Raw genomic sequence first — 26,785 nt, forward strand, 5'->3', positions numbered from 1 at the left:
ACCTGCTGGTTACTGGCCCAACGCTCTAACCACTAGGCTACCTGCTGGTTACTGGTCCAACACTCTAACCACTAGGCTACCTGCTGGTTACTGGCCCAACACTCTAACCACTAGGCTACCTGCTGGTTACTGGCCCAACGCTCTAACCACTAGGCTACCTGCTGGTTACTGGCCCAACGCTCTAACCACTAGGCTACCTGCTGGTTACTGGCCCAACGCTCTAACCACTAGGCTACCTGCTGGTTACTGGCCCAACGCTCTAACCACTAGGCTACCTGCTGGTTACTGGCCCAACGCTCGAACCACTAGGCTACCTGCTGGTTACTGGCCCAACGCTCTAACCACTAGGCTACCTGCTGGTTACTGGCCCAACGCTCTAACCACTAGGCTACCTGCTGGTTAATGGCCCAACGCTCTAACCACTAGGCTACCTGCTGGTTACTGGCCCAACTCTCTAACCACTAGGCTACCTGCTGCCCCTAATGACAACGTTGCCATCTGGCTAAAGTAAATTTGACGACCATGATAATGCTGGCAAAGTAGTTTCCTACTAAATATTTGACTACTTTAGCAATGTCATCGTATTTCCAGGCACTATAGTGTAATTTAGATGAAATAGTAGTTAACCCTAGTCTTTCTGAACGGACGCTATCACCACTTTATGGCACCAATATGGCGCCCATCGGTAGAGGGCTTGAGAACTTTCATAAGTGGCATGACGCTTAGTGACAGAGGTGCAACCTATGAATAAATAGGTTGTCACGGCAACAGAAGAACCCAGGTATTGTTACCATGGTGTTGGAGAACATAGGCTAGTGGAAAGAGCAGGGGAGGTAGATGTGATGGACATGCACGCACACACAGTCCCACAAAAAAAAACACTCTGTGACACACACACACACACACACCACACACACACACACACACACACACACACACACACACACACACACACACACACACCTTCCCTACGTGATAGTTCTCTAATTCTCCAATGCAAGCAGCAATGACATGGAACGACACAAGGCTCAAGTCAATAGAGGAGTGGAACACACAGAAAGTGCTTGTCTTCATGCTGGCCACATCAATGATGAGGTTAGACGTGCAATCAACACAAGCTGTTGTTCTGTAGGAAATATCTAGTTCTAATGGTTTTGTATTCCTTCTTTCTCTCTCCCTTCCAGCAATAGACTTATTATATGGTGGAATATATTGTTTCGTGTGCCAAGACTACATATACGACAAAGAGATGGAACAGATTGCCAAAGAAGAACAGAGGAAAGCCTGGAAATTGCAAGGTACAGTGTTGCTGGTCTCCAGCAGCTCAGGCAACGCTACTTTTCTGTGTCTGTTTTATCTCCCCCCCCAGTCAATAATTGATTTATTCCTTCATCCAGTGATTTTAAAGTAGTGGCAGCTGCATTCACATACACTATATATACCATACAAAAGTATCTGGACACCCCTTCAAGTGATTGGATTCAGCTATTTCAGCCACACTCGTTGCTGACAGGTGTTTAAAATCGAGCACACAGCCATGCAATCTCCATAGACAAACATTGACAGTAGAATGGCCTTACTTAAGAGCTCAGTGACTTTCACCATAATAGGATGCCACCTTTCCAATAATTAGTTTGTCACACTTCTGCCCTGCTAGAGTTGCCCTGGTCAACTGTAAGTGCTGTTATTGTGAAGTGGAAACGTCTAGGAGCAACAATGGCTCAGCCGCGAAGTGGTAGGCCACACAAGCTCTCAGAACGGGACCGCTGAGTGCAAAAGCGTGTAGTGCGTAAAAATCGTCTGGTTGCAACACTCACTACCGAGTTCCAAACTGCCTCTGGAAGCAACGTTAGGACAACTGTTCGTCGGGGAGTTTCATGAAATGGGTTTCCATGGCTGAGCAGCCTCACACAAGCCTAAGATCACCATGCACAATGCCAAGCATTGGCTTCACCATCTGGAAGTCTGACGGACGAATCTGGGTTTGGTGGATGCAAGGAGAATGCTACCAACCCAAATGCGTAGTGCCAACTATAACGTTTGGTGGAGGAGGAATGATGGTCTATGGCTGTTTTTCCTGGTTCGGGCTCGGCCCCTTAGTTCCAGTGAAGGGAAATCTTAATGCTACGGCATTCTTGATGATTCTGTGCTTCCAACTTTGTGTCAACCGTTCGGGGAAGGCCTTTTCCTGATTTAGCATGACAGTGCCCCCGTGCACAAAGCGAAGTCCATACAGAAATGGTTTGTTGAGATCAGTGTGGAAGAACTTGACTGGCCTGCACAGAGCCCTGACCTCAAGGCCATCAAACACCTTTGGGATAAATTGAAACGGCGACTGCGAGCCAAGCCTTAATCGCCCAACATCAGTGCGTGACCTCACTAATGCTCTTGTGGCTGAATGGAAGCAAGTCCCAGCAGAAAGCCTTCCCAGAAGAGTGGAGGCTGTTATAGCAGCAAAGGGGTGACCAACTCCATATTAATGCCCATGATTTTGGAATGAGATGTTCAAGGTGTCCGTATACTTTTGGTCACAAAGTACAATTATTTGTTTAAGTGATTTTAACATATTGGACCATGGCAGGCATATAGCCTTTACATGGTCCATATTAACACATCCAACTGATGCAGCGTAGTGACTATAAATACATAGGCGGAAGCATGGGGTAGTCAATCTGGGTTTACCCTATTGGGCTAATCGTTAGCTAGATCTCAAATGTAATCTTTTATCTAGTTAGGATCCTATTGGTGAATGAAACAAAGTGAATCTAATGTAGCACACTCAGTTAGGGTAACTTGGGGTAAAAACCTGCCTGTACCTCTCACAGAAACCACTTCATGTCACCATGAATCTGTCATTCCATTTGAAGAAATGATTGTGAGGTAGGGTGGTGTTTTACCCCAAGTTAGATGATCCGTGTTACATTTAACTCCACTCTCCTCTGCACTCACGGCAAATTGCGGAGCGCTAACATTCTTAATCATGGTATTGCTAAAAACTCTGGGTTTAAAAAAGATCCATTTCGCACATATTTAAGAGTTGACCTAATAAATAAAGTTAGGAATGGAAAGCTGGGATCCTCTGGGGCGGCAGGTAGTGGTTAGGGCCGTTGACTAGTAACCGAAAAGTTGCCGGATCAAATCCCGAGCTGACAATGTGAAAGTCTGTCGTTCTGCCCCCTGAACAAGGCAGTTAACCCACTGTTCCTAGGGCATCATTGAAAATAAGAATTTGTTCTTAACTGGACTTGCCTAGTTAAATAAATAAAATAAACAAAGCCATCAACTGCTGTTTTCCCTGCGATTGCAAGACTTGTGCATTGACTGCTTGTCAGACGGCAGGTTTCCCTCAATGTCTTGAATGTGCATCTTCAACTGTTTTTTAAAAACACCAGCAACCACCAAATGACTGTAGTGGAAATGCTGGCACCATCAGCATGAAAGTGTAACTTTTACTAAGGAAGCATTATGGTTAATATACAATGTGAAAATCTGTTTCCAAATATCCTTCGGTTCAACTCATAATAGACATGATCATATACAAATATTCCAACTCATAATAGACACATGATCATATACAAATTGGTTGTTTTGAGTCAAATATTCTATCTGTTTGGGCGGTTTGGGGGGGTCAGTCTGCAGTCTCCATTATTTTTGTCATTATGTTCTGGCCCCAACCATTCGCTCAAGAAAACATTTTCCCACGGGCCAAATCTAGTTAATAATCCCTGCAATAGATCTCCATCATAGCCTGGTCCCAGATCTGTTTGCCAAATCTTATGGTCACCGGTGTGACAATTACCATAGGAGTTGGCAGGACAGCACAAACATATCTGAGACCAGGCTACCTTTATCACGGATCAGGATGAAAATATGGATGGTTTGGTCAATGTCTCAACGATGTCTCTGTCTTTGTGACCAGGTGTAGGGGAGAAATACTCTACGTGGGAGCCTACGAAGCGAGAGCTGGAGTTATTACGGCACAATCCAAAGCGAAGGAAAATCACTACAAACTGCACCATCGGTGAGATATAGGCTGGTCCGCTCTCCGCACAACCTTATGAAGTGCTAGTAGCAGGGTCGATTTCATCACCCAGGCGTGTGTTGTCTGTATAGTCCAGGTGTCTGTGGTGTTGTCTGTATAGTCCAGGTGTCTGTGGTGTTGTCTGTATAGTCCAGGTGTCTCTGGTGTTGTCTGTATAGTCCAGGTGTCTGTGGTGGTGTCTGTGTAGTCCAGGTGTCTCTGGTGTTGTCTGTATAGTCCAGGGTCACTTATGTGTTTGTTGGGCTAGAGAGGAGTAATGAACACCACAGGGCAGCAGGCAGAAGCCCAGAGAGGGAGGGAGGGAGAGAGGGAGGGAGAGAGAGAGGGAGGGAGAGAGAGAGGGAGGGAGAGAGAGGGAGGGAGGGGGCGGGAGAGGGAGAGAGGGAGAGAGGGAGAGAGGGAGAGAGGGAGAGAGAGAGAGGGAGAGAGAGAGAGGGAGGAGAGAGAGGGAGAGAGGGAGGGAGGGAGGGAGAGAGAGGGAGGGAGAGAGAGAGGGAGAGAGAGAGGGAGAGAGAGAGGGAGAGAGAGAGAGGGAGAGAGAGAGGGAGGGAGAGAGGGAGAGAATGCACTGCCCTTCAATGACAAGTTCACAACAAGGATGGTCTTCTCTCTTTCTCTGACGCTCCTCTGTTTCTCAAACTAGATTCAAACTTACTACGCCTCTCTGTTTCATTCCTCCTTTTCTCTCTCAATCTCTTTTCCTCTCTGCAGTTATCTCGCTTGATTTTGTAGAGTTCATTCAGTCTACCTACTTTGTTCTTTTCCTCCCTCTCACTGTAATGAAACACTGTGAGAGGCCAGCCCAGCTGTCTCTTGGGTGTGTGGAGGGGTCGAGTCTGGAGAGTTTAACCCCAGCCCAGAGCTCTCATTCCTGGGCCAAACAGGCTGGACCAGTCCCATGCTCCACACTGGGCCTCACCTGATCTGTTCACACAGGCCTTTGTGGTGGACCACAGCTTTTATCTGCACTAGCTCAAAACCATGAATGGATTACGCTAGCCCAAACCATGGCTGGATTACGCTAGCCCAAACCATGGCTGGATTACGCTAGCCCAAACCATGGCTGGATTACGCTAGCCCAAACCATGGCTGGATTACGCTAGCCTGCAACCATGGCTGGATTACGCTAGCCCAAACCATGGCTGGATTACGCTAGCCCAAACCATGGCTGGATTACGCTAGCCCAAACCATGGCTGGATTACGCTAGCCCAAACCATGGCTGGATTATGCTAGCCCAAACCATGGCTGGATTACGCCAGCCCAAACCATGGCTGGATTACGCCAGCCTAAACCATGGCTGGATTACGCCAGCCTAAACCATGGCTGGATTACGCCAGCCTAAACCATGGCTGGATTACGCCAGCCCAAACCATGGCTGATTACGCCAGCCCAAACCATGGCTGATTACTCTAGCCCAAACCATGGCTGGATTACGCTAGCCCAAACCATGGCTGGATTATGCTAGCCCAAACCATGGCTGGATTACGCCAGCCCAAACCATGGCTGGATTACGCTAGCCCAAACCATGGCTGATTACGCTAGCCCAAACCATGGCTGGATTACGCTAGCCCAAACCATGGCTGATTACGCCAGCCAAAACCATGGCCGGATTGCGCCAGCCCAAACCATGGCTGGATTACGCTAGCCCAAACCATGGCTGGATTACGCTAGCCCAAACCATGGCGAAATTTAGCACATTTACAAAACTGTTTATTACTTGTCTTTGTCCTGTCAAATAAAGTTTAATGTCAGAGCGTAATGTCCTCCTCTCTGTTACAGAGATGAATGTTAGAGGGTAATGTCCTCCTCTGTTACAGGAGATGTGAATGTTAGAGGTAATGTCCTCCTCTTCTGTTACAGGAGATGTGAATGTCAGAGCGTAATGTCCTCCCCTCTCTGTTACAGGAGATGTGAATGTCAGAGCGTAATGTCCTCCCTCTCTGGTACAGGAGATGTGAATGTTAGAGCGTAATGTCCTCCCTCTGTTACAGGAGATGTGAATGTTAGAGCGTAATGTCTTCCTCTGTTAAAGGAGATGTCCTCCTCTCTGTTACAGGAATGTTGGAGCCCTTCCTCTGTTAAAGGAGATGTGAATGTTAGAGCGTAATGTCCTCCTCTCTGTTAAAGGAGATGTGAATGTTAGAGCGTCCTCCTCTCTGTTAAAGGAGATGTGAATGTCAGAGCCGCAATGTCCTCCTCTCTGTTAAAGGAGATGTGAATGTTAGAGCGTAATGTCCTCCTCTGTTAAAGGAGATGTGAATGTTAGAGCGTAATGTCCTCCTCTGTTAAAGGAGATGTGAATGTCAGAGCGTAATGTCCTCCTCTCTGTTACAGGAGATGTGAATGTTAGAGCGTAATGTCCTCCTCTGTTAAAGGAGATGTGAATGTTGGAGCGTAATGTCCTCCTCTGTTACAGGAGATGTGAATGCTAGAGCGTAATGTCCTCCCTCTCTGTTACAGGAGATGTGAATGTTAGAACGTAATGTCCTCCCCTCTGTTACAGGAGATGAATGTTAGAACGTAATGTCCTCCTCCCTGTTACAGGAGATGTGAATGTTAGAGCGTAATGTCCTCCTCTCTGTTACAGGAGATGTGAATGTCAGAGCTGTGCTTCTCTTTGATTGTTAATGTCCTGAAGATGGGCCCTCTGTTACAGGAGATGAATGTTAGAACGTAATGTCCTTCTCTGTTACAGGAGATGTGAATGTTAGAGCGTAATGTCCTCCTCTGTTACAGGAGATGTGAATGTTAGAGCGTCAGGTTTGATTGTTTGTCCTGAAGATGGGCTTTTCACATTCCTCCTCTTCTAAACCCCCCGTCAGGTTTACGAGGGTTGATCAACCTGGGCAACACGTGCTTCATGAACTGCACGTCCAGGCCCTCACCCACACCCCTGCTGCGCGACTTCTTCCTGTCCGACAGGCACAAGTGTGAGATGCAGTCCAACTCCTGTCTGGTGTGTGAGATGTCACAGCTCTTTCAGGAGGTAAGGCCGGAGCTGGGGGATAGGGTGGTAATCTGCTCAATTCCTTAAAATTCCCAAATTCCCAGGTTTTTCAGAAATGTTTGTTGTTGGAGAATCCCAGTTCCCGGAATCAGGAGGGAATAATCAGGAGGGAGTCCTCCAACAGGGATTTCTGGGAAAGACTGGAATGTTGCAACCTTAGGGCGGTCAAATGCAGTCTTCTAGGGGTTTGGGAGGCCAAATGAAAACATATGAGACGGAATTACAGCCAGTCAGACATAGAAATGGAATGACTAACCACATCAAAACAGAAATGTTCTCCCAGACTAACAGACTGACTGGATCACTGCTGTGGAGCTGGAGGAAACAACTCTCTGAGAGAAATGAACAGAGTTCAATAAGAATGCCCTGCCCTATTATACAGCTGCATTTATTTGGCATTTTGTTTAAACTCAACTCACCAGTCTGTGTGAGGGTGGGGGGATTGTCTGTCTCCATACTTATCTCTAAATGCTAGGCTCCTTACCCAATCGTTCACCATTCTGAATGTGTTTAGTACAGTCAGTTGGTTAGATTACATCTACTAAACTCAATGCTCCCCCTGATCATTATAGAACTGGTGCTCAGGTGTCTCTCCCCCCCCCCACTCTCTGGTGTGTATATACACTGAGTGTACAGAATGTTAGACCTGCTCTTCCATGACATAGTCAAGGCTTAAACATCCTTCTTTACACTGTCTCCTTCCCTTCAGTTACACTGATTGAAGTGGATTTAACAAGTGACATCAGTAAGGGCTCATAGACTGACCAGGTGAATCCAGGGGAAAGCTATGTCAGTGGTTCCCAACTCCAGTCCTCCACCCCCCCAACAGCACACACTTTTGTTGTAGCCCCAGATAAACAAACACCTGGTTCAACTCATTGAGGGCCTGATGATGAGTTGACAAGTTGAATCAGATGTGACAGTGAATGGTGATTGAACTGGTGTCTGGAGTAGACCAAGGAGAAAAGTGAAAAACATACCCTTGGAGAATATTTGTCATGTTACAATGGGAACTAGAATAAAAGTTTCAGAACAAACTTTGTGCTTGCTGAGAACTATTCAGCTAGAGAGCATATCTCTGTTCATGTCCCTAAGAGCCAGACGCTCACACACACTTCTCTTCCCTCTCTCCCAATCACATTGTTCATTCCTGCTCCACGCGTTCCTCTTTCCCTTTGAACCTAGAGCATGCAGCACCATCATCAGTACCAGGAAAGAGGGCTGTTCCTCTGACTTTGTACCCATACACAGCTCTCTCAGCCAGGGAGGAGTTGCTCTTTGATCAGCCCTCCCTGTCTTCCTTTTTATAGACTCTTTGGTTTGTCAGCCTGCTTCAAGCTGCAGCGGAGGACCAAAGAGCCTGTAAGATACAAGATATAAGCTTGTTAGTGCGTGCGTGATTTCCTCAAATCTCAATCAGGCCTCAGAAGGAGTCAAGAGTCAGGAGATTAAAGGTGTGTGTGTGTGTGTGTGTGTGTGTGTGTGTGCGCCGTAATAGGCAGGGCTTGGTTGTGCATTCAAGCAGAGCACTCCTTTCATTATGGTGTTCTCTCCATCTCACACCCTGACCTAGACTGTCAGTCATCCTATCCCCATAGCAACCTGGAGATTCAGCAGTCTGGTTTGACCCACCCTCTCTGGAAGTTCAGTAACTAGCATTCACTAACTAATAATAGCGTTTGATGTTTTTTTCTACATAGAAGATCAAACAAAATGATTGCCTGAGCATCTTCTGAACTTCCCAATACCTTTCTGATGCATTTCAGTCACTTCAAACCAGACTTCCTTCAGATAGAAATACTGTCAAAGTACTGTAAACTGATTTGTAATAGACTGTTGTCATAGTACTGTAAATGGATTTGTAATAGACTGTTGTCATAGTACTGTAAATGGATTTGTAATAGACTGTCATAGTACTGTAAACTGATTTGTAATAGACTGTCATAGTACTTACTGTAAATGGATTTGTAATAGACTGTTGTCATAGTACTGTAAACGGATTTGTAATAGACTGTCATAGTACTGTAAATGGATTTTTAATAGACAGTCATAGTACTTACTGTAAATGGATTTGTAATAGACCGTCATAGTACTGTAAACTGATTTGTAATAGACTGTCATAGTACTGTAAACAGATTTGTAATAGACTGTCATAGTACTGTAAATGGATTTGTAATAGACAGTCATAGTACTTACTGTAAATGGATTGGTAATAGACTGTTGTCATAGTACTGTAAATGGTTTTGTAATAGACAGTCATAGTACTTACTGTAAATGGATTTGTAATAGACTGTCATAGTACTGTAAATGGATTGGTAATAGACCGTCATAGTACTGTAAATGGATTTGTAATAGACTGTCAAAGCTCCAAATAAAAAAGTGAACATTGTCCATTGACTACAACACTTTTTTTTTACATGGTGGGGGTCATGACATTTACATTTACATTTAAGTCATTTAGCAGACGCTCTTATCCAGAGCGACTTACAAATTGGAATGTAATGTTTTAAATATCAAAATGGGGTCACGGTTCCAGAAAGGTTTGAAACCCTGTGCTAAGGTCTCAGCTGTACAAAGAAAAACATGTTTCAGTGAAGATACAAGTTGAGTCTCGGTACATTTAACAACATGGCTGCCAGATGTTAAATCCCTGTCCTCCCCATTTCCTACTTTCTCTCCACAGTTCTACTCGGGCCACCGTTGGCCCCACATTCCCCTTCCGGCTGCTGCTGCTGGTATGGACTCACGCACGTCACTTAGCAGGCTACGAGCAACAGGATGCCCACGAGTTCCTCATCGCAGCGCTGGACGTGCTGCACCGCCACTGTAAAGGAGACACCGCCCGTAAGTATCGCTGTCCTGACTTACTTAAATACTGTGGGAAAGTTTCACTTAACTTACTGATAAATACACTATAGTACTGTGTTATGGTTAAAGGGAAGTGACGCTGAGGTTGTGCTATATTGTATTTCTTCAGTGTAACTGAACGGAGATGTTCTGATTCTAGCTGAATAGAGACAAGTGGGTTTCATCAAGACAAAATGGATGATAAATGTATGAGATCTACACTGTGATCGTCTGGGTAAAAAGGAAATCATCTGTTCTCCTACAGTTCAAATAGGTTAGAAGAGAGAACCGATTTGTCACGTCTGTCTGCCTGCATAAATTCTGCATGCGCTGAATCCTCAGTCGTGTCAATTGAAACTCCACTTTAGCCGAGGAGACACGTCTGTGTCAAATCTACCCATAATGCAGTGTGTTGTCCGCACTCAGCACCAGTGGAAATGTACTGAAGGGGAAGATTGAAGGGAAGTGACAATGCCACGCACCGAAGGGACCGAGAGGATTGTGGGGTGGAATGATAATGTGCCCCACTGCACCGCCATGACACAGAGGGAGGGACCTGGCAGTAAGGAGGCTTCTGATTCGCCAGAATTGTAGAGGGAGTTTAGAGGTGCTAGACAGGCTTCACTGCAGTGGGGAGAGAGCGAGGGTGGGGGTGTGACAGAGAGTGGGGGGACAAAGGGGGAGGGGGTGCGACACAGAGGGTGACAGACAGTGAGAAGGGGGGGTGAGAGAGTGAAAGAGTCCTTTAAAAGTGCAAAGGTGTCCACTGTGTTGATGTGTGCTCGCTCTCCATCTGTCTCTGTGTTCTGTTACCTAGGAGACGACAACGGGAAGAAGGCCAACAATCCAAACCACTGTAGCTGCATCATTGACCAAATTTTCACTGGCGGCCTCCAATCAGACGTGACCTGTCAAGTCTGCCAGTAAGTGTGTGCCTCATTCCGTGTTCTTTCCACTAGCCAACATCCCCCATGTTTAAAATCTGTGTGTGTGTGGGGGGGGGGGTGAGAGAGTGTGTAAGAAAGTGAAGGTTATATGTGTCAAGACTGCTAAAATACTCACGTTTGACATTTTGACATCCTCTCAAAGGACTTCCTACATTGCCAAGAGGCAAGAACTCCCTTCCTCTGCTTTCACCTCCCATCCTCCTTCTCCCTCTTCTCCTCTGCATCCTCTTCCATCTTACCCCCTCACCCTTCTTCCTCTGATCTCAGCTACCTCCCTCCATCCTTTTCCCCCTGATCTCAGCTACCTCCCTCCATCCTTTTTCCCCAACACTATCCTGATGTATCAGTCTGGAGTGACCCTTTTCTAACCTGCTCTCATCTTTACCAGTCTCCCAACACTGCCGCTTCACTGCACTCCTCTCATATTTAAGTCATGTCCTCCCCTCCTGGTGAAGCTGCTGTTGGGAGGAGGTTCTCTAGATGCTGGGCTGTCCTGTCACATTTACACAGAGCTCACTGTACTCTAGGGCACTCAACTGCACTCTACACAGTGCAACACAGCTAGCCGGGCTCAGCCACACCTGGCCACACACAACACAGAAGCTAGCTCCAGAATACCTGGCCGTAGGGCTAGCTCCAGAATACCTGGCCGTAGGGCTAGCTCCAGAATACCTGGCCGTAGGGCTAGCTCCAGAATACCTGGCCGTAGGGCTAGCTCCAGAATACCTGGCCGTAGGGCTAGCTCCAGAACCTGGCCTTGGGGCTAGCTCCAGAATACCTGGCCTTCCAGAGGCCACCTGGCCGAGGGCTGGCCGAATACCTGGCTTAGGGCTAGCTCCAGAATACCTGGCCGTAGGGCTAGCTCCAGAATACCTGGCCGTAAGGGCTAGCTCCCTACACCTAGGGTAATATCCCCCTAACTAGACGTAGACGATGGTAAAAGCGCCCTACTGGAAGGAGACGGTGGTAATATCCCCCTACTGGAAGGAGACGGTGGTAATATCCCCCTAACTGGAAGGAGACGGTGGTAATATCCCCTAACTGGAAGGAGACCGCCGTGGACTGGAATAGGAGACGGTGGTAATATCCCCCTACTGGAAGGAGACTTAGGTAATATCCCTAACTGGAAGGAGACTGTAAAATCCCACTAACTGGAAGGAGACGGTGGTAATATCCCTAACTGGAAGGAGACGGTGGTAATATCCCCCCTAACTGGAAGGAGACGGTGGAATATCCCTAACTGGGAGGACGGTAATATCCCCTAACTGGAAGGAGACGGTGGTAATATCCCCCTAACTGGAAGGAGACGGTGGTAATATCCCCCTAACTGGAAGGAGACGGTGGTAATATCCCCTAACTGGAAGGAGACGGTGGTAATATCCCCCTAACTGGAAGGAGACGGTGGTAATATCCCCCTAACTGGAAGGAGACGGTGGTAATATCCCCCTAACTGGAAGGGAGACGGTGGTAATATCCCCCTAACTGGAAGGAGACGGTGGTAATATCCCCTAACTGGAAGGAGACGGTGGTAATATCCCCCTAACTGGAAGGAGACGGTGGTAATATCCCCCTAACTGGAAGGAGACGGTGGTAATATCTAACCGGTGGTAATATCCCCTAACTGGAAGGAGACGGTGGTAATATCCCCTAACTGGAAGGAGACGGTGGTAATATCCCCTAACTGGAAGGAGACGGTGGTAATATCCCCCTAACTGGAAGGAGACGGTAATATCCCCCTAACTGGAAGGAGACGGTGGTAATATCCCCTAACTGGAAGGAGACGGTGGTAATATCCCCCTAACTGGAAGGAGACTGGAACTGGAAGGAGACGGTGGTAATATCCCTAACTGGAAGGAGACGGTGGTAATATCCCCCTAACTGGAAGGAGACGGTGGTAATATCCCCTAACTGAAGGAGACGGTGGTAATATCCTAACTGGAAGGAGACGGTGGTAATCCCCTAATCCCCTAACTGGAAGGAGACGGTGGTAATATCCCTAACTGGAAGGAGACTGGGAAGGAGACGGTGGTAATATCCCCTAACTGGAAGGAGACGGTGGTAATATCCCCCCCTAACTGGAAGGAGACGGTGGTAATATCCCCCTAACTGGAAGGAGACGGTGGTAATATCCCCTAACTGGAATAGAGACGGCTCCCCTAACTGGAAGGAGACGGTGGTAATATCCCCTAACTGGAAGGGAGACGTGTAATATCTCCTTAACTGGAAGGAGACGGGTGGTAATATCCCCTAACTGGAAGGAGACGGTGGTAATATCCCCCTAACTGGAAGGAGACGGTGGTAATATCCCCTAACTGAAGGGAGACGGTAATATCCCCTTAACTGGAAGGAGACGGTGGTAATATCCCCTAACTGGAAGGAGACGGTGGTAATATCCCCCTAACTGGAAGGAGACGTGCTTGGTAATATCCCCTAACTGGAAGGAGACGGTGGTAATATCCCCCTAACTGGAAGGAGACGGTGGTAATATCCCTAACACGTGGTAATATCCTAACTGGAAGGAGACGGTGGTAATAAGCTAACTGGAAGGAGACCATCTATCCCCCTTCCTGGAATGAGACGGTAATATCCCCTTAACTGGAAGGAGACGGGGGTAATATCCCCATAACTGGAAGGAGACTCATTGTAATATCCCCTAACTGGAAGGAGACGTGGTAATATCCCTAGACCCAACTGGAATCAGAGACGGTGGTAATATCCCCCAACTGGAAGGAGACGGTAATATCCCCCTAACTGGAAGGAGAGTAATATCACCCTAACTGGAAGGAGACGGTGGTAATATCCCCCTAACTGAAGGAGACGGTAGAGACAATATCCTGTCTGGTCCTCAGGTCTTTAACTGGAAGGAGACGGTGGTAATATCCCCCTAACTGGAAGGAGAGTAATATCCCCCTAACTGGAAGGAGATTTGGTAATATCCCCCTGGAAGGAGACGGTGGTAATATTAACTGGAAGGAGACTGGTTGCCCCTAACTGGAAGGAGACGGTCAACATCTTGGAAGGAGACTGGTAATATCCCCCTAACTGGAGACGGTGGAGACTGGTGGTAATGTCCCCTAACTGGAAGGAGACGTGATAATTTAATGAATGACAATTTGGTAATATCCCCTAACTGGAAGGGACCTGGGTGAGACTTCATCATCCCCTCACTGGGGTGGATCGTCCTCATTAAAGGCACAGACAGGCATGATTCTGAGGTGAAGGAGACATTGTTACAGTATCCACTAACTGGAAGGAGACGGTGATAATGTAAACTGGTGGTAATGCTGTACCCAACAGGATTCTTAGTGGTAACTTAACTGGAAGGATTGTTTTTGTATCCCCTTTTAGCGAGACTTGCCAAATATCCCCCTTCCTGGGAGACTTGTCTTTGGGAACGGAGACGGTGAAGTAATATCCCTCTGGCTGAGACCACCTATCTTTGTATCACTCAGTCACACACCATCATGTATGGCACACACACACACACACACACACACACACACACACACACACACACACACACACACACACACGTGGTGTGGATAAAAGCTTATGCACCATGACCATCTATCACCTCTTTCCCCATGACTACTAACAACACACACCAGTGTTATGTACCTCCATAACTCACCCATACACACATGATGTATCTCATTGGCTGTCTTCCTCTAGCGGTGTGTCCACCACATAGACCCATTCTGGGACATCAGTCTGGACCTGCCTCTCTCCACTCCTTTCTGGCCCCTTGCCCCGGGGAGACGGCTCAACGGTCAACGGAGAGAGCCACCTTTCAGGGGCCACCACGCCACAGACTGTCTACGCAGGTAGAGCACTTTCAAACAGTCTGTCCCCAGGTCTTTCATGAAGCATTTACTGTAAACATTACACTTACAAAAGTTTCCAAAGATTTTAAGACATTTCAAATTATGTCTGTATACAATGGTGTTTGTTTGTCACTGCATGCCCTTTTCTTGTGGCAACAGGTCACACATCTTGCTGGGTATTTCAGGCTGATATGAGAGTTTATCAAAATTGGATTTGTTTTTTGAATTGTCTCTGTTATTTAATGAATGACAATTTGCTCTTTATCTTCCATCTTTCTCTGTTACCTGTCCTCACTTCCTCTCTCTTCCTCTTCTCTTGTACTTCATCACCAGTCACAGCCTGGCGGCTGCAGCATGACTCATTAAAGGCACAGACAGGCATGATTCTGAGGGGTGAACACATTGTTACAACATACACACTTCCTTTGTTCTAATAGCCACACTTAGCATAGCACTGGGAATGAAGCAATGCTCTGGGCACACATTCTTAGTGGTATGCTAGTGTGGAGGTTGGATTGTTTTTGTTTATTCAGGTCCCATGTTTAGCGCCCACAATAGCAGCTCTTCTTCCTGGGGTCCTTGTCTGGGAACATGTGCTGCAGTGTGTGAAGTCTTTTCTCTCTGGCTGATGACCATATCAGTCCTCAGTCACATCGTTGACCATCAGTGTTGGCCTTCCTACAGAAAACGGTTGGCTTCACTGTTCCATCCAGGCGTGGTCTGGTCACTCATGCTTATAGTTCTCTGGCAGTGTAACCATGGAAACTGACCTGTTATGTATCACTACAAACACATTCTGTTGTCTTTATATCGGTCTTTTAATACGCTGAGTGGACAAAACATTAGGGAACACCTGCTCTCTCCATGACTTAGACTGACCAGTTGAATCCGGGTTGGAGGCAGTAGGTGCCAGGCGTACCGTGTTTGTGTCAAAAACTGCAACGCTGCTGGGTTTTTCACTTTCAACAGTTTCCAGTGTGGATGAAGAATGGTCCTCCACCCAAAGGACATCTAGCCAATTTGACACAACTGTGGGAAGCATTGGAGTCAACATGGGCCAGCATCCCTTTCGACACCTTGTAGTCCATGCCTCCATGGGATTGAGGCTGTTCTGAGGGGTGCAGCTTAATATTAGGAAGGTGTTCCTAATGTTATGTACACTCAGTGTTTCTACATTATCTGTCTCTGTACCCTCTGTATGTATTATCTTCCCTCTTTCTCTCTTCCTCCACCCCTTCTCACCCCCTCCTTCTCTCTCTCTCTCTCTCCTCATACTCTCTCCCTCATATTCTCTCTCTCCTCATACTCTCTCCTCATATTTCTCTCTCTCCCTATATTCTCTACTCTTCCTCATATTCTCTCTCTCCTCCTCATATTCTCTCGTATTCTCTCCTCATATTCTCTCTCTCCTCATACTTCTCCTCTCTCTCTCCTCATGCTCCCTCATATTCTCTCTCTCCTCATATTCTCTCTCTCCCTCCTCTCTCGCTCCTCCTCATGCTCTCATCGCTCTCTCTCCTCATGCTCTCTCTCTCGCTCCTCATGCTCCCATCCTTTCCTCCTCATGCTCTCTCTCTCCTCATGCTCTCTCTCTCCTCATGCTCTTATTTGTTCTCCTCATGCTCTCTCTCTCTCTCTCCTCATGCTCTCTTCTTCTATGTTGTTTCTCGCTTCTATGTTTCTCACTTTCATGCTTTTCTCTCATGCTCTCCTCATGTTTTCCGCTTAATGTTGCTCCGTCATAGCCGCTTTTCGCTTCATAGCTGTTTTCGCTCATGCGCCAGAGCTTCTTCGCTTCTCCTCAAGCTCTTCGCCTTCTCTGCGCTCTCCTCATATGCTCTCGTTCTCTCGCTCTCCTCAAGCTCTATTCGCTCTCCTCAGGCTCTCTCGTTCTCTCGCTCTCCTCAAGCTATCTCACGTTCTCTCGCTCTCCCCAAGCTCTCTCGTTCTCTCAGTCTTTCTCTTAATATTCCACTTCTTTCTGCAGGTTCACTCGGCCTGAGCATCTAGGAAGCAGTGCCAAATCAAATGTGGCGGTTGCCATAGTTACCAGGAGTCCACCAAACAGCTGACGATGAAGAAGCTCCCCATCGTGGCGTGTTTCCATCTCAAAGTGAGTCTTCTGCTCCTCTCTGCTCCTAGCCAATCACAAGAGGACCACTAAGGACCAGCCATGACCACTAAGGACAATCTATTGAAAAATAATATAAGAACTTATCATATAATAATGAAGTATAATAATATGTAATAAATATATTGAAATATACGAATATAAGAAAATATCATGTTACACACAATGCATTCTCACTGTATACTTATAGATCCCTATTATAACTACTGGTAGAAGGATTTGTGTGTGGAAAGATTTGCCTTCCATTACTGTCACTACACACACAGAGAGTCTTCTACACGGTTTATTTATGGAGTATGGGGAAGCCATACATAAACTTTTAAAAATGTTCCTAGGACTATGCTGAACGTGGAATCTCTCTTCTCTTCAGACTGATCCATCTATTACCATCAGGGCTCCAGTCTGACAGAGCTCTCTACTTCTCTCGCATGTAATCTCCCCTTCAGAATGACAAGAAGATCTCTCGAGTCTAAATAATGCTCTCTCTCTTCCCTCCCCTCTGCTCTCCTTCTACCCCTCTCCCTCTTCCCCCTCTCTCCTTTCTGCCCCCTTCTCTCTCTTTTCCCTTCTCTCTCTCTTTCCCCTTCTCTCTGCTTTTCCTGCCCCCTTTCTCCTATCTTCCCCCTCTCTCCTATCTGCCCCCTCTCTCTATCTGCCCCCTCTCTCCTATCTGCCCCCTCTCTCCTATCTGCCTTCTTTTCCTTTTTCCCCTTCTCTCTCTTTCCCCCTTCTCTCCTTTCTGCCCCCACTATTTCTCTGTCTTTTCCCCCTTTTCCCCTTCTCTCCTTTCTGCCCCCCTTCTCTCTCTTTTCCCCCTTTTCCCTTCTTCCTTTCTGCCCCCCCTTCTCTCTCTTTTCCCCCTTTTCCCCCTTCTCTCCTTTCTGCCCCCCCTTCTCTCTCTTTTAAAATTTCCCCCTTTCCCCCTTCTCTCCTTTCTCCTATCCCCTCTTCTCTCTTTTCCCTTTCCCCCCTTCTTCTCCTTTCTTCCCCCTCTCTCTCCTTTCTCCCCCTCTCTCTCCTTTCCCCTCTCTCTCCTTTCTCCTCCCCCCTCCCTTTCTCCCTCCCCCTCTCTCTCTTTCCTCCCTCCCTCTGACTCCTTTCCCATCTTCCCCTTCTCCTATTTGCCCCCTTCTCTCCTTTCTGCCCCCCCTTCTCTCTTTGCTCCCCCTCCCCTTCTTCTTTTGCCCCCCCTCTCTCTCTTTTCTGCCCCTCTCTCTCATTTTCCCCCTTCTCTCTTTTCCCCCTTCTCTCTTTTCTCCCTCTTCTCTCTCTTTTCTCCCTCTCCTTTCTGCCCCCTTCTCTTTCCCTCCTCCCCTCTTCTCTCTTTCCTCCTTCCACTCTCTTTCCCCTCTTTCTACCTCTCCCTTCTTCCCGCCTCTTCTTTCTTCCCTCCCTAACTCTCCCTCTTCTTTCTCCTCCCTCTTCTTCTTTCTCTCCCCCTAACTCTCCCCTCTCCTCTCCCCTCTCTTCTCTCCCTCTCCCCCTCTCTTCTCTCGCTCCTCTCCCCTTCTCTTCTCTCCCCCTCTCTTCTCTTCTCTCCCTCCTACCTCCTGGGGTGTAGCGGTTTGAACACTCTGCCAAACTGAGGAGGAAGATCACCACCTATGTCTCCTTCCCTCTAGAGCTGGACATGACACCTTTCATAGCTTCCAGGTGAGGTCTCACACACACACACACACACACACACTGCAGATCTAAGCTCTGGTTTGGAAATGCCTTTCCTCACTGTCTCGTGCTCCCGCACTATAAAATAATGATGAGTGTATGAACGCTGTGTGTTCTCCATCCTCCACCTTCCTACTGCCTGTCGTATACCCTGCCTTCCTACTGTCTATCATATACCCTGCCTTCCTACTGTCTATCGTATACCCTGCCTTCCTACTGTCTATCATATACCCCTGCCTTCCTACTGTCTATCATATACCCCGCCTTCCTACTCTCTATCATATACCCCGCCTTCCTACTGTCTATCATATACCCTGCCTTCCTACTGTCTATCATATACCCTGCCTTCCTACTGTCTATCGTATACCCTGCCTTCCTACTGTCTATCGTATACCCTGCCTTCCTACTGTCTATCATATACCCTGCCTTCCTACTGTCTATCATATACCCTGCCTTCCTACTGTCTATCGTATACCCTGCCTTCCTACTGTCTATCGTATACCCTGCCTTCCTACTGTCTATCATATACCCCGCCTTCCTACTGTCTATCGTATACCCCGCCTTCCTACTGTCTATCATATACCCTGCCTTCCTACTGTCTATCATATACCCCGCCTTCCTACTGTCTATCATATACACCGCCTTCCTACTGTCTATCATATACCCCGCCTTCCTACTGTCTATCATATACCCCGCCTTCCTACTGTCTATCATATACCCCGCCTTCCTACTGTCTATGTATACCCGGCATTGAACATGCTTTGATCATGCGGCTCTGGCTGTAGTGTTCGGGAGTCATGCGGCTCTGGCTGTAGTGTTCGGAGTCATGGGGCTCTGGCTGGAGTGTATCGGGAGTCATGCGGCTCTGGCTGTAGTGTTCGGGAGTCATGGGGCTCTGGCTGTAGTGTTCGGGAGTCCTGCGGCTCTGGCTGTAGTGTTCGGGACTGTCATCGCGGCTCTGGCTGTAGTGTTCGGGAGTCATGCGGCTCTGGCTGTAGTGTTCGGGAGTCATGCGGCTCTGGCTGTACTGTGTTCGGGAGTCATTCGGCTACTGGCTGTAGTGTTCGGAGTCATGGGGCTCTGGCTGTAGTGTTCGGGAGTCCTGGGGCTCTGGCTGTAGTGTTCGGGAGTCATGGGGCTCTGGCTGTAGTGTTCGGGAGTCATCGGGGCCCTGGCTGTAGTGTTCGGGAGTCATGGGGCTCTGGCTGGAGTGTTCGGGAGTCATGGGGCTCTGGCTGGAGTGTTCGGGAGTCATGGGGCTCTGGCTGGAGTGCCTTCGGGAGTCATGCGGCTCTGGCTGTACTGTGTTCGGGAGTCATGGGGCTCTGGCTGTAGTGTTCGAGTCATGGGGCTCTGGCTGGAGTGTTCGGGAGTCATGGGGCTCTGGCTGAGTGTTCGGGAGTCATGGGGCTCTGGCTGGAGTGTTCGGGAGTCATGGGGCTCTGGCTGAGTGTTCGGGAGTCATGGGGCTCTGGCTGAGTGTTCTGGGAGTCATGGGGCTCTGGCTGGAGTGTTCGGGGTCATGGGGCTCTGGCTGGAGTGTTCGGGAGTCATGGGGCTCTGGCTGTAGTGTTCGGGGGTCATGGGGCTCTGGCTGTAGTGTTCTGGGGGTCATGGGGCTCTGGCTGGAGTGTTGGGGGTCATGGGGCTCTGGCTGGAGTGTTCGGGAGTCATGGGGCTCTGGCTGTAGTGTTCGGGGGTCATGGGGCTCTGGCTGTAGTGTTCGGGAGTCATGGGGCTCTGGCTGTAGTGTTCGGGGTCATGGGGCTCTGGCTGTAGTGTTCGGGAGTCATGGGGCTCTGGCTGTAGTGTTCGGGAGTCATGGGGCTCTGGCTGTAGTGTTCGGGAGTCATGGGGCTCTGGCTGTAGTGTTCGGGAGTCATGGGGCTCTGGCTGTAGTGTTCGGGAGTCATGGGGCTCTGGCTGTAGTGTTCGGGAGTCATGGGGCTCTGGCTGTAGTGAGCGGCAGAGAAATAGGAGAGTGTAGGAGGCTCTCCTGTCTGTCTGCTTATTATGCAGGACACCCCTGCCACCTAGTGGGGTGTGGGACACTTTCATGTCATCCTCTGGGGTTCTTTGTACTTTAAATAGTTTGTAACTGGAGAAATGTCTTGGCCCCAAAATCAATCGATCAATCAAACCAAGACACAGTATTATGTCTGAATACTCATGACAGAATTCTAGTATGTGGAAACACTTTCCTTCATAACACTGTAAACGGTGACATAACTTATTGTAGTAACAGTCACTTGAACTAACACTCCTACTACCACTGACTTTGTTGAGGAAACAGGAGCTCACTATGACTGACTGATATGTGGGTTTCTCACCCAGCTACCTTAAGATGAAAACACTTTACGTCACAGGGGATAAGAGCATCAGCTTAATGACTACTATAGAAATGTAGCCTTCACTGTGAGACTGAATGCCTTTATGTAACCTGGATGTTTCAAGTCAACTGTAACCATGTATGTTGGATGATGTTCTTCTCACTGTCCCGTGTCAATGTCGTGGATGTCATTTGATATGAGCATGTGACAGTGTCTCTGTCCTCTACAGTAAGGAGAGCAGGATGAATGGCCAGTATCAACAGACAGTAGAAGTATTAAACAACGACAATAAGTAAGTATGTTGATGTTTATTCTGTTATGGTAAACAACGTATCACCAGTAAACAGCACCAGATCTGGCTTCAAGTAAGATTGAAATGTTGTTTAAACATTTGATCTGTCTGGGCTTGATTGAGCTTGCCTTGCACAACGGAACCAAGAAAATCGTTGAAAAAGTGCAAACATGGCCCCACCCAGCACTCCAGACGAGCTAAAACCACCGCTGAATGGACTTGACATTTCCATTAGTATTTGAAGCCTGGTCTGAATAACACCTTATTCTAATGTTGATGGGTTTCCATGTCTGCCGTTTGACATTTATTTGAGAACGGAAGCACAGGAAAAAAGCTAGATTCATCTCATAACTGTTTCCATTCTAGCGCAACAGCGAATGCTAACAAGCGTGGAGCTTCCTAGTCCGAACCCCAAATGAAATCAATTTAAACACTATTAAATGGAGCTCCATTTTTGTCCTCCATGGTGGTTCCAATGGCATTGGTTATCCCAGACATTTACCAGGGTTGAATGGGTCCTGTTATACAGTACCATGTCTAGTTGGTACAGGAATGTTCATCACCATGGTCCCTGTGACTGTTTTCATGGATTGGATGAAGGCCATTGACTGTCCCTCTGACTCGTTGGACATGGTCAGAGAAATGGATGTGTAAACTAAGAGGAATAGGTGAAGCCAGAATAATCAGGTGAAGTCAATATATACCACCTGCTGTGCTATAAAGTACTTAAAGTCAACCTCGCTTCTTCTCCACTGTCTCTGTGTGTGTGTTGTGGTGGACCAGATAGTCTCTGTTTAACTGTCTTTGTGTGTGTGTTGTGGTAGACCAGGGAGTCTCTGTTTAACTGTCCACTGTCTCAGTGTGTGTGTCGTGGTGGACCAGGTATTCTCTGTTTAACTGTCCACTGTCTCAGTGTGTGTGTTGTGGTGGACCAGGTATCTCTGTTTAACTGTCCACTGTCTCAGTGTGTGTGTTGTGGTGGACCAGGTATTCTCTGTTTAACTGTCCACTGTCTCAGTGTGTGTGTTGTGGTGGACCAGGTATTCTCTGTTTAACTGTCCACTGTCTCAGTGTGTGTGTTGTGGTGGACCAGGTAGTCTCTGTTTAACTGTCCACTGTCTCAGTGTGTGTGTTGTGGTGGACCAGGTAGTCTCTGTTTAACTGTCCACTGTCTCAGTGTGTGTGTTGTGGTGGACCAGGTATTCTCTGTTTAACTGTCCACTGTCTCAGTGTGTGTGTTGTGGTGGACCAGGTATTCTCTGTTTAACTGTCCACTGTCTCAGTGTGTGTGTTGTGGTGGACCAGGTAGTCTCTGTTTAACTGTCCACTGTCTCAGTGTGTGTGTTGTGGTGGACCAGGTATTCTCTGTTTAACTGTCCACTGGACCAGGTCTCAGTGTGTGTGTCTTGTGGTGGACCAGGTATAGTCTCTGTTTAACTGTCCACTGTCTCAGTGTGTGTGTTGTGGTGGACCAGGTATTCTCTGTTTAACTGTCCACTGTCTCAGTGTGTGTGTTGTGGTGGACCAGGTATTCTCTGTTTAACTGTCCACTGTCTCAGTGTGTGTGTTGTGGTGGACCAGGTATTCTCTGTTTAACTGTCCACTGTCTGTCAGTGTGTGTTGTGGTGGACCAGGTATTCTCTGTTTAACTGTCCACTGTCTCAGTGTGTGTGTTGTGGTGGACCAGGTATTCTCTGTTTAACTGTCCACTGTCTGTGTGTGTGTTGTGGTGGACCAGGTATTCTGTTTAACTGTCCACTGTCTCAGTGTGTGTGTCGTGGTGGACCAGGTATTCTCTGTTTAACTGTCCACTGTCTCAGTGTGTTGTTGTGGTGGACCAGGTAGTCTCTGTTTAACTGTCCACTGTCTCAGTGTGTGTGTTGTGGTGGACCAGGTATTCTCTGTTTAACTGTCCACTGTCTCAGGTGTGTGTGTTGTGGTGGACCAGGTATTCTCTTTTAACTGTCTCTGTGTGTGTGTTGTGGTGGACCAGGTATTCTCTGTTTAACTGTCTCTGTGTGTGTCTTGTGGTTGACCAGGTAACTGTCTCTGTTTAACTGTCCACTGTGTGTGTCTTGTAGAGGTAACTGTCCACCCATTATGATTTTTCAACACCGATACCGTTTAACTGTCTCTGTGTGTGTTGTGGTATTGGAGGACCAAAAAGCTGATACCAGGTATTAAATCAGTGTGTGTTGGTGGTGACCAATTTAAAATAATAAAAAAAATATAAATATATTCTTTAATCTGTCTCTGTGTGTGTCTTGTGGTGGACCAGGTATTCTTGCTTTAACTGTCCACTGTCTCATATGGACCATATTCTCTTTTATAGTGTGTGTATATATTCTCTTTTTAATATATAATGGACCAGGGTATAGTACTGTCTCAGTGTGTGTTTTTCATTGTAATAACGACAATTACAACAATACTGAATGAACACTTATTTTAACTTAATACAATACATTAATAAAATCAATTTAGCCTCAAATAAATAATGAAACATAGTTCAATTTGGCCTCAAATAAATAATGAAAATGCAATGGTTTAAATAAAATGTTGTAAGTAAAAGTGCAATATGTTTCTTTGCTCAGAACATGAGAACATATGAAAGCTGGTCGCTCCTTTTAACATGAGTCTTCAATATTCCCAGGTAAGAAGGTTAGGTTGTAGTTATTATAGGAATTATAGGACTATTTCTCTCTATACGATTTGTATTTCATATACCTTTGACTATTGATGTTTTTATAGGCACTTTAGTATTGCCATTGTAACAGTATAGCTTCCGTCCCTCTCTCGCTCCTCCCTGGGCTCGAACCAGGAACACATCGACAACAGCCACCTCGAAGCAGCGTTACCCATGCAGAGCAAGGGGAACAACTACTCCAAGTCTCAGAGCGAGTGAAGTTTGAAACGCTATTAGAGCGCACCCCGTCAACTAGCTGGTCATTTCACATCGGTTACACCAGCCTAATCTCTGGAGTTGATAGGTTTGAAGTCATCAACAGTGCTTGAAGCACAGCGACGATCTGTTGGCAAACGCACGAAAGTGCTGTTTGAATGAATGCTTACGAGCCTGCTGCTGCCCACCACCGCTCAGTCAGACTGCTCTATCAAATCATAGACTTAATTATAACATAATAACACACAAATACGAGCCTTAGGTCATTAATGTGGTAGAACTGAACTATCATCTCGAAAACAAAAACGTTTATTCTGTGAAATACGGAACCCTCCGTATTTTATCCAACGGGTGGCATCCATCAGTCTAAATATTGCTGTGACATTGCACAACCTTCAATGTTATGTCATAATTACGTAACATTCTGGTAAATTGTTTCGCAAACAACCCAGGCGGCCCAAATTGTTACATATACCCTGACTCTGTGCAATGAACGCAAGAGAAGTGACAATTTCACCTGGTTATTGCCTGCTAATGTGGATGTCTTTCAGCCAACATGCAGGTTTAAAAATATATACTTCTGCGTATTGATTTTAAGAAAGGCATTGTGTTCATGGTTAGGTAATAGTCGTGCAACGTATTGTGCTTTTTTTCGCAAATGCGCTTTGTTAAATCATCCCCCGTTTGGCGAAGTTGGCTGTCTTTGTTAGGAAGAAATAGTCTTCACACAGTTTGCAACGAGCCAGGTGGCCCAAACTGCTGCATATACTCTGACTTTGTTGCAAGAGAAGTGATACCATTTTTCTTAGGTAAAAGAAATTAATGTTAGCAGGCAATATTAACTAAATATGCAGGTTTAGAAAATTATAGTTGTGTATTGATTTTAAGAAAGGCATTGATGTTTATGGTTCGGTACGTTGGAGCAACGACAGTCCTTTTTCATGAATGCCACTGCATCGATTATATGCACCGCAGGACACGCTAGATAAACTAGTAATATCAACCATGTTTATTAACTAGTGATTAGGATTGATTGATTAATTGTTTTTATAAGATAAGTTTAACTAGCTAGCAACTTACCTTGGCTTGCTGCATCGCGCAACAGGCAGTCTCCCTTGTGGAGTGCAATGTATCAGGTTAGAGCGTCAGGTTGCAGAATTGAATCTCCGAGCTCACAAGGTAAAAATTTGTTCGTCAGCCCTGAACGAGGCAGTTAAACCACAGTTCCTAGGCCGTCATTGAAAATAACACTGTGTTCTTAACTGACTTGCAAGTTAAATAAAGATGAAATAAAGGTAAAAAAGGTAAAAAAGGGAAAATCGTCGACCTCTAGTGTGTTGTGGTGGACCAGGTTTCTGTTTAACTGTCCAATGTCTCTGTTGTTGGACCAGGTAGTCTCTGTCTGTCTCTGTGTGTGTGTTGTGGTGGACCAGGTAGTCTCTGTTTAACTGTCCACTGTCTCTGTGTGTGTGTTGTGGTGGACCAGGTAGTCTCTGTTTAACTGTCTCTGTGTGTGTGTTGTGGTGGACCAGGTAGTCTCTGTTTAACTGTCTCTGTGTGTGTGTTGTGGTGGGACCCAGGTAGTCCCTGTTTAACTGTCTGTGTGTGTGTTGTGTGGACCAGGTACTCTCTGTTTAACTGTCTCTGTGTGTGTGTGTTGTGGTGGAGCAGGTATTCTGTTTAAGAAACAGGTATTCTCTGTTTAAACTGTGTTTAACTGTGTGTCGTGGTGGAGCAGGTATTTCTGTTTAACTGTGTGGTGAGCAGGTATTCTGTTGTGGTGGAACAGGTATTCTGTTTCTGTTTAACTGCTTAACTGTGTGTTGTGGTGGAACAGGTATTCTCTGTTTAACTGTGTGTTGGTGGAGCAGGGACTGTGTGTTGTGGTGGAACAGGTATTCTCTGTTTAACTGTGTGTTGTGGTCAGGTATTCTGTTTAACTGGTGGAGCAGGTATTCTTCTGTTTGACTGTGTGTCGTGTGGAGCAGGTATTCTCTGTTTAACTGTGTGTTGTGGTGGAGCAGGTATTCTCTGTTTGCGGTGGTGAACCACCAGGGCACCCTGAGAGTGGTCACTACACCAGCCATCCGCCAACACAAGGACCAGGGTTCAAGTGTGACGACGCCATCATCACAAAGGCCAGCATCAAGGACGTGTTGGACAGTGAAGGGTGGGTCATCAGACACCAGACCACAATGTCCTTTTCTTTAGGGAACAGACTGAAGGAAAGACTGAGCAGGGAGGGACTACACGAAAAACACAACTATTTGTTTTCTGTTGTAAAATATTTTAATTCGTGTTCAGTGGGGTACACTGTAGCAAACAGGTTTTTTCAGAGGGAAACAAAAGGTTATGTTATTGAACAAGTTCAGGTAGTACCTCCAGGTTTCAATCCATTTCCAAATGTTTTCTCTCCACTGAACATAACCCTGACGATCCATTTCAGTCAAGTTACTCTGTTGATTTGGATGTGGAATTTCTGTGGGATTGCAGTTCAATACCCACATCATGTTTAGAACTACCTGTACAACTACTGCTACTACCTGAACGTGTCCAATATGAACACAGATGTCCATTTGTTGTTGCAAAATGTTTTGTGTGGCCGACTGAACACAATGTTAGATTGCCGTCAATTTAGATTTAATTGACCCCAACTCTAGAGGTCGATTCCATCCATAACACATTCTTAGTGTTAACAACCCTGAACAACCCCACACAAACTAACCACATTTAAGTTAACTATTTTCCTGTACCATTACTGCTAATCACATTTAAGTCAAATAGTGCTTTCCCTCTTCTG

General features: G+C 46.7%; 1 pseudogene; it reads left to right on the forward strand.

Annotated features, from left to right (window-relative positions):
- The first annotated feature begins 672 nt into the window (after window positions 1–672).
- On the forward strand, window positions 673–26,182 carry LOC135531020 (ubiquitin carboxyl-terminal hydrolase 22-like; annotated as a pseudogene).
- Window positions 26,183–26,785: the final 603 nt, after the last annotated feature.

Source organism: Oncorhynchus masou, unplaced genomic scaffold, assembly GCF_036934945.1.
Source record: "Oncorhynchus masou masou isolate Uvic2021 unplaced genomic scaffold, UVic_Omas_1.1 unplaced_scaffold_1493, whole genome shotgun sequence".
In the NCBI taxonomy this organism is placed as follows: Eukaryota; Metazoa; Chordata; class Actinopteri; order Salmoniformes; family Salmonidae; genus Oncorhynchus; species Oncorhynchus masou.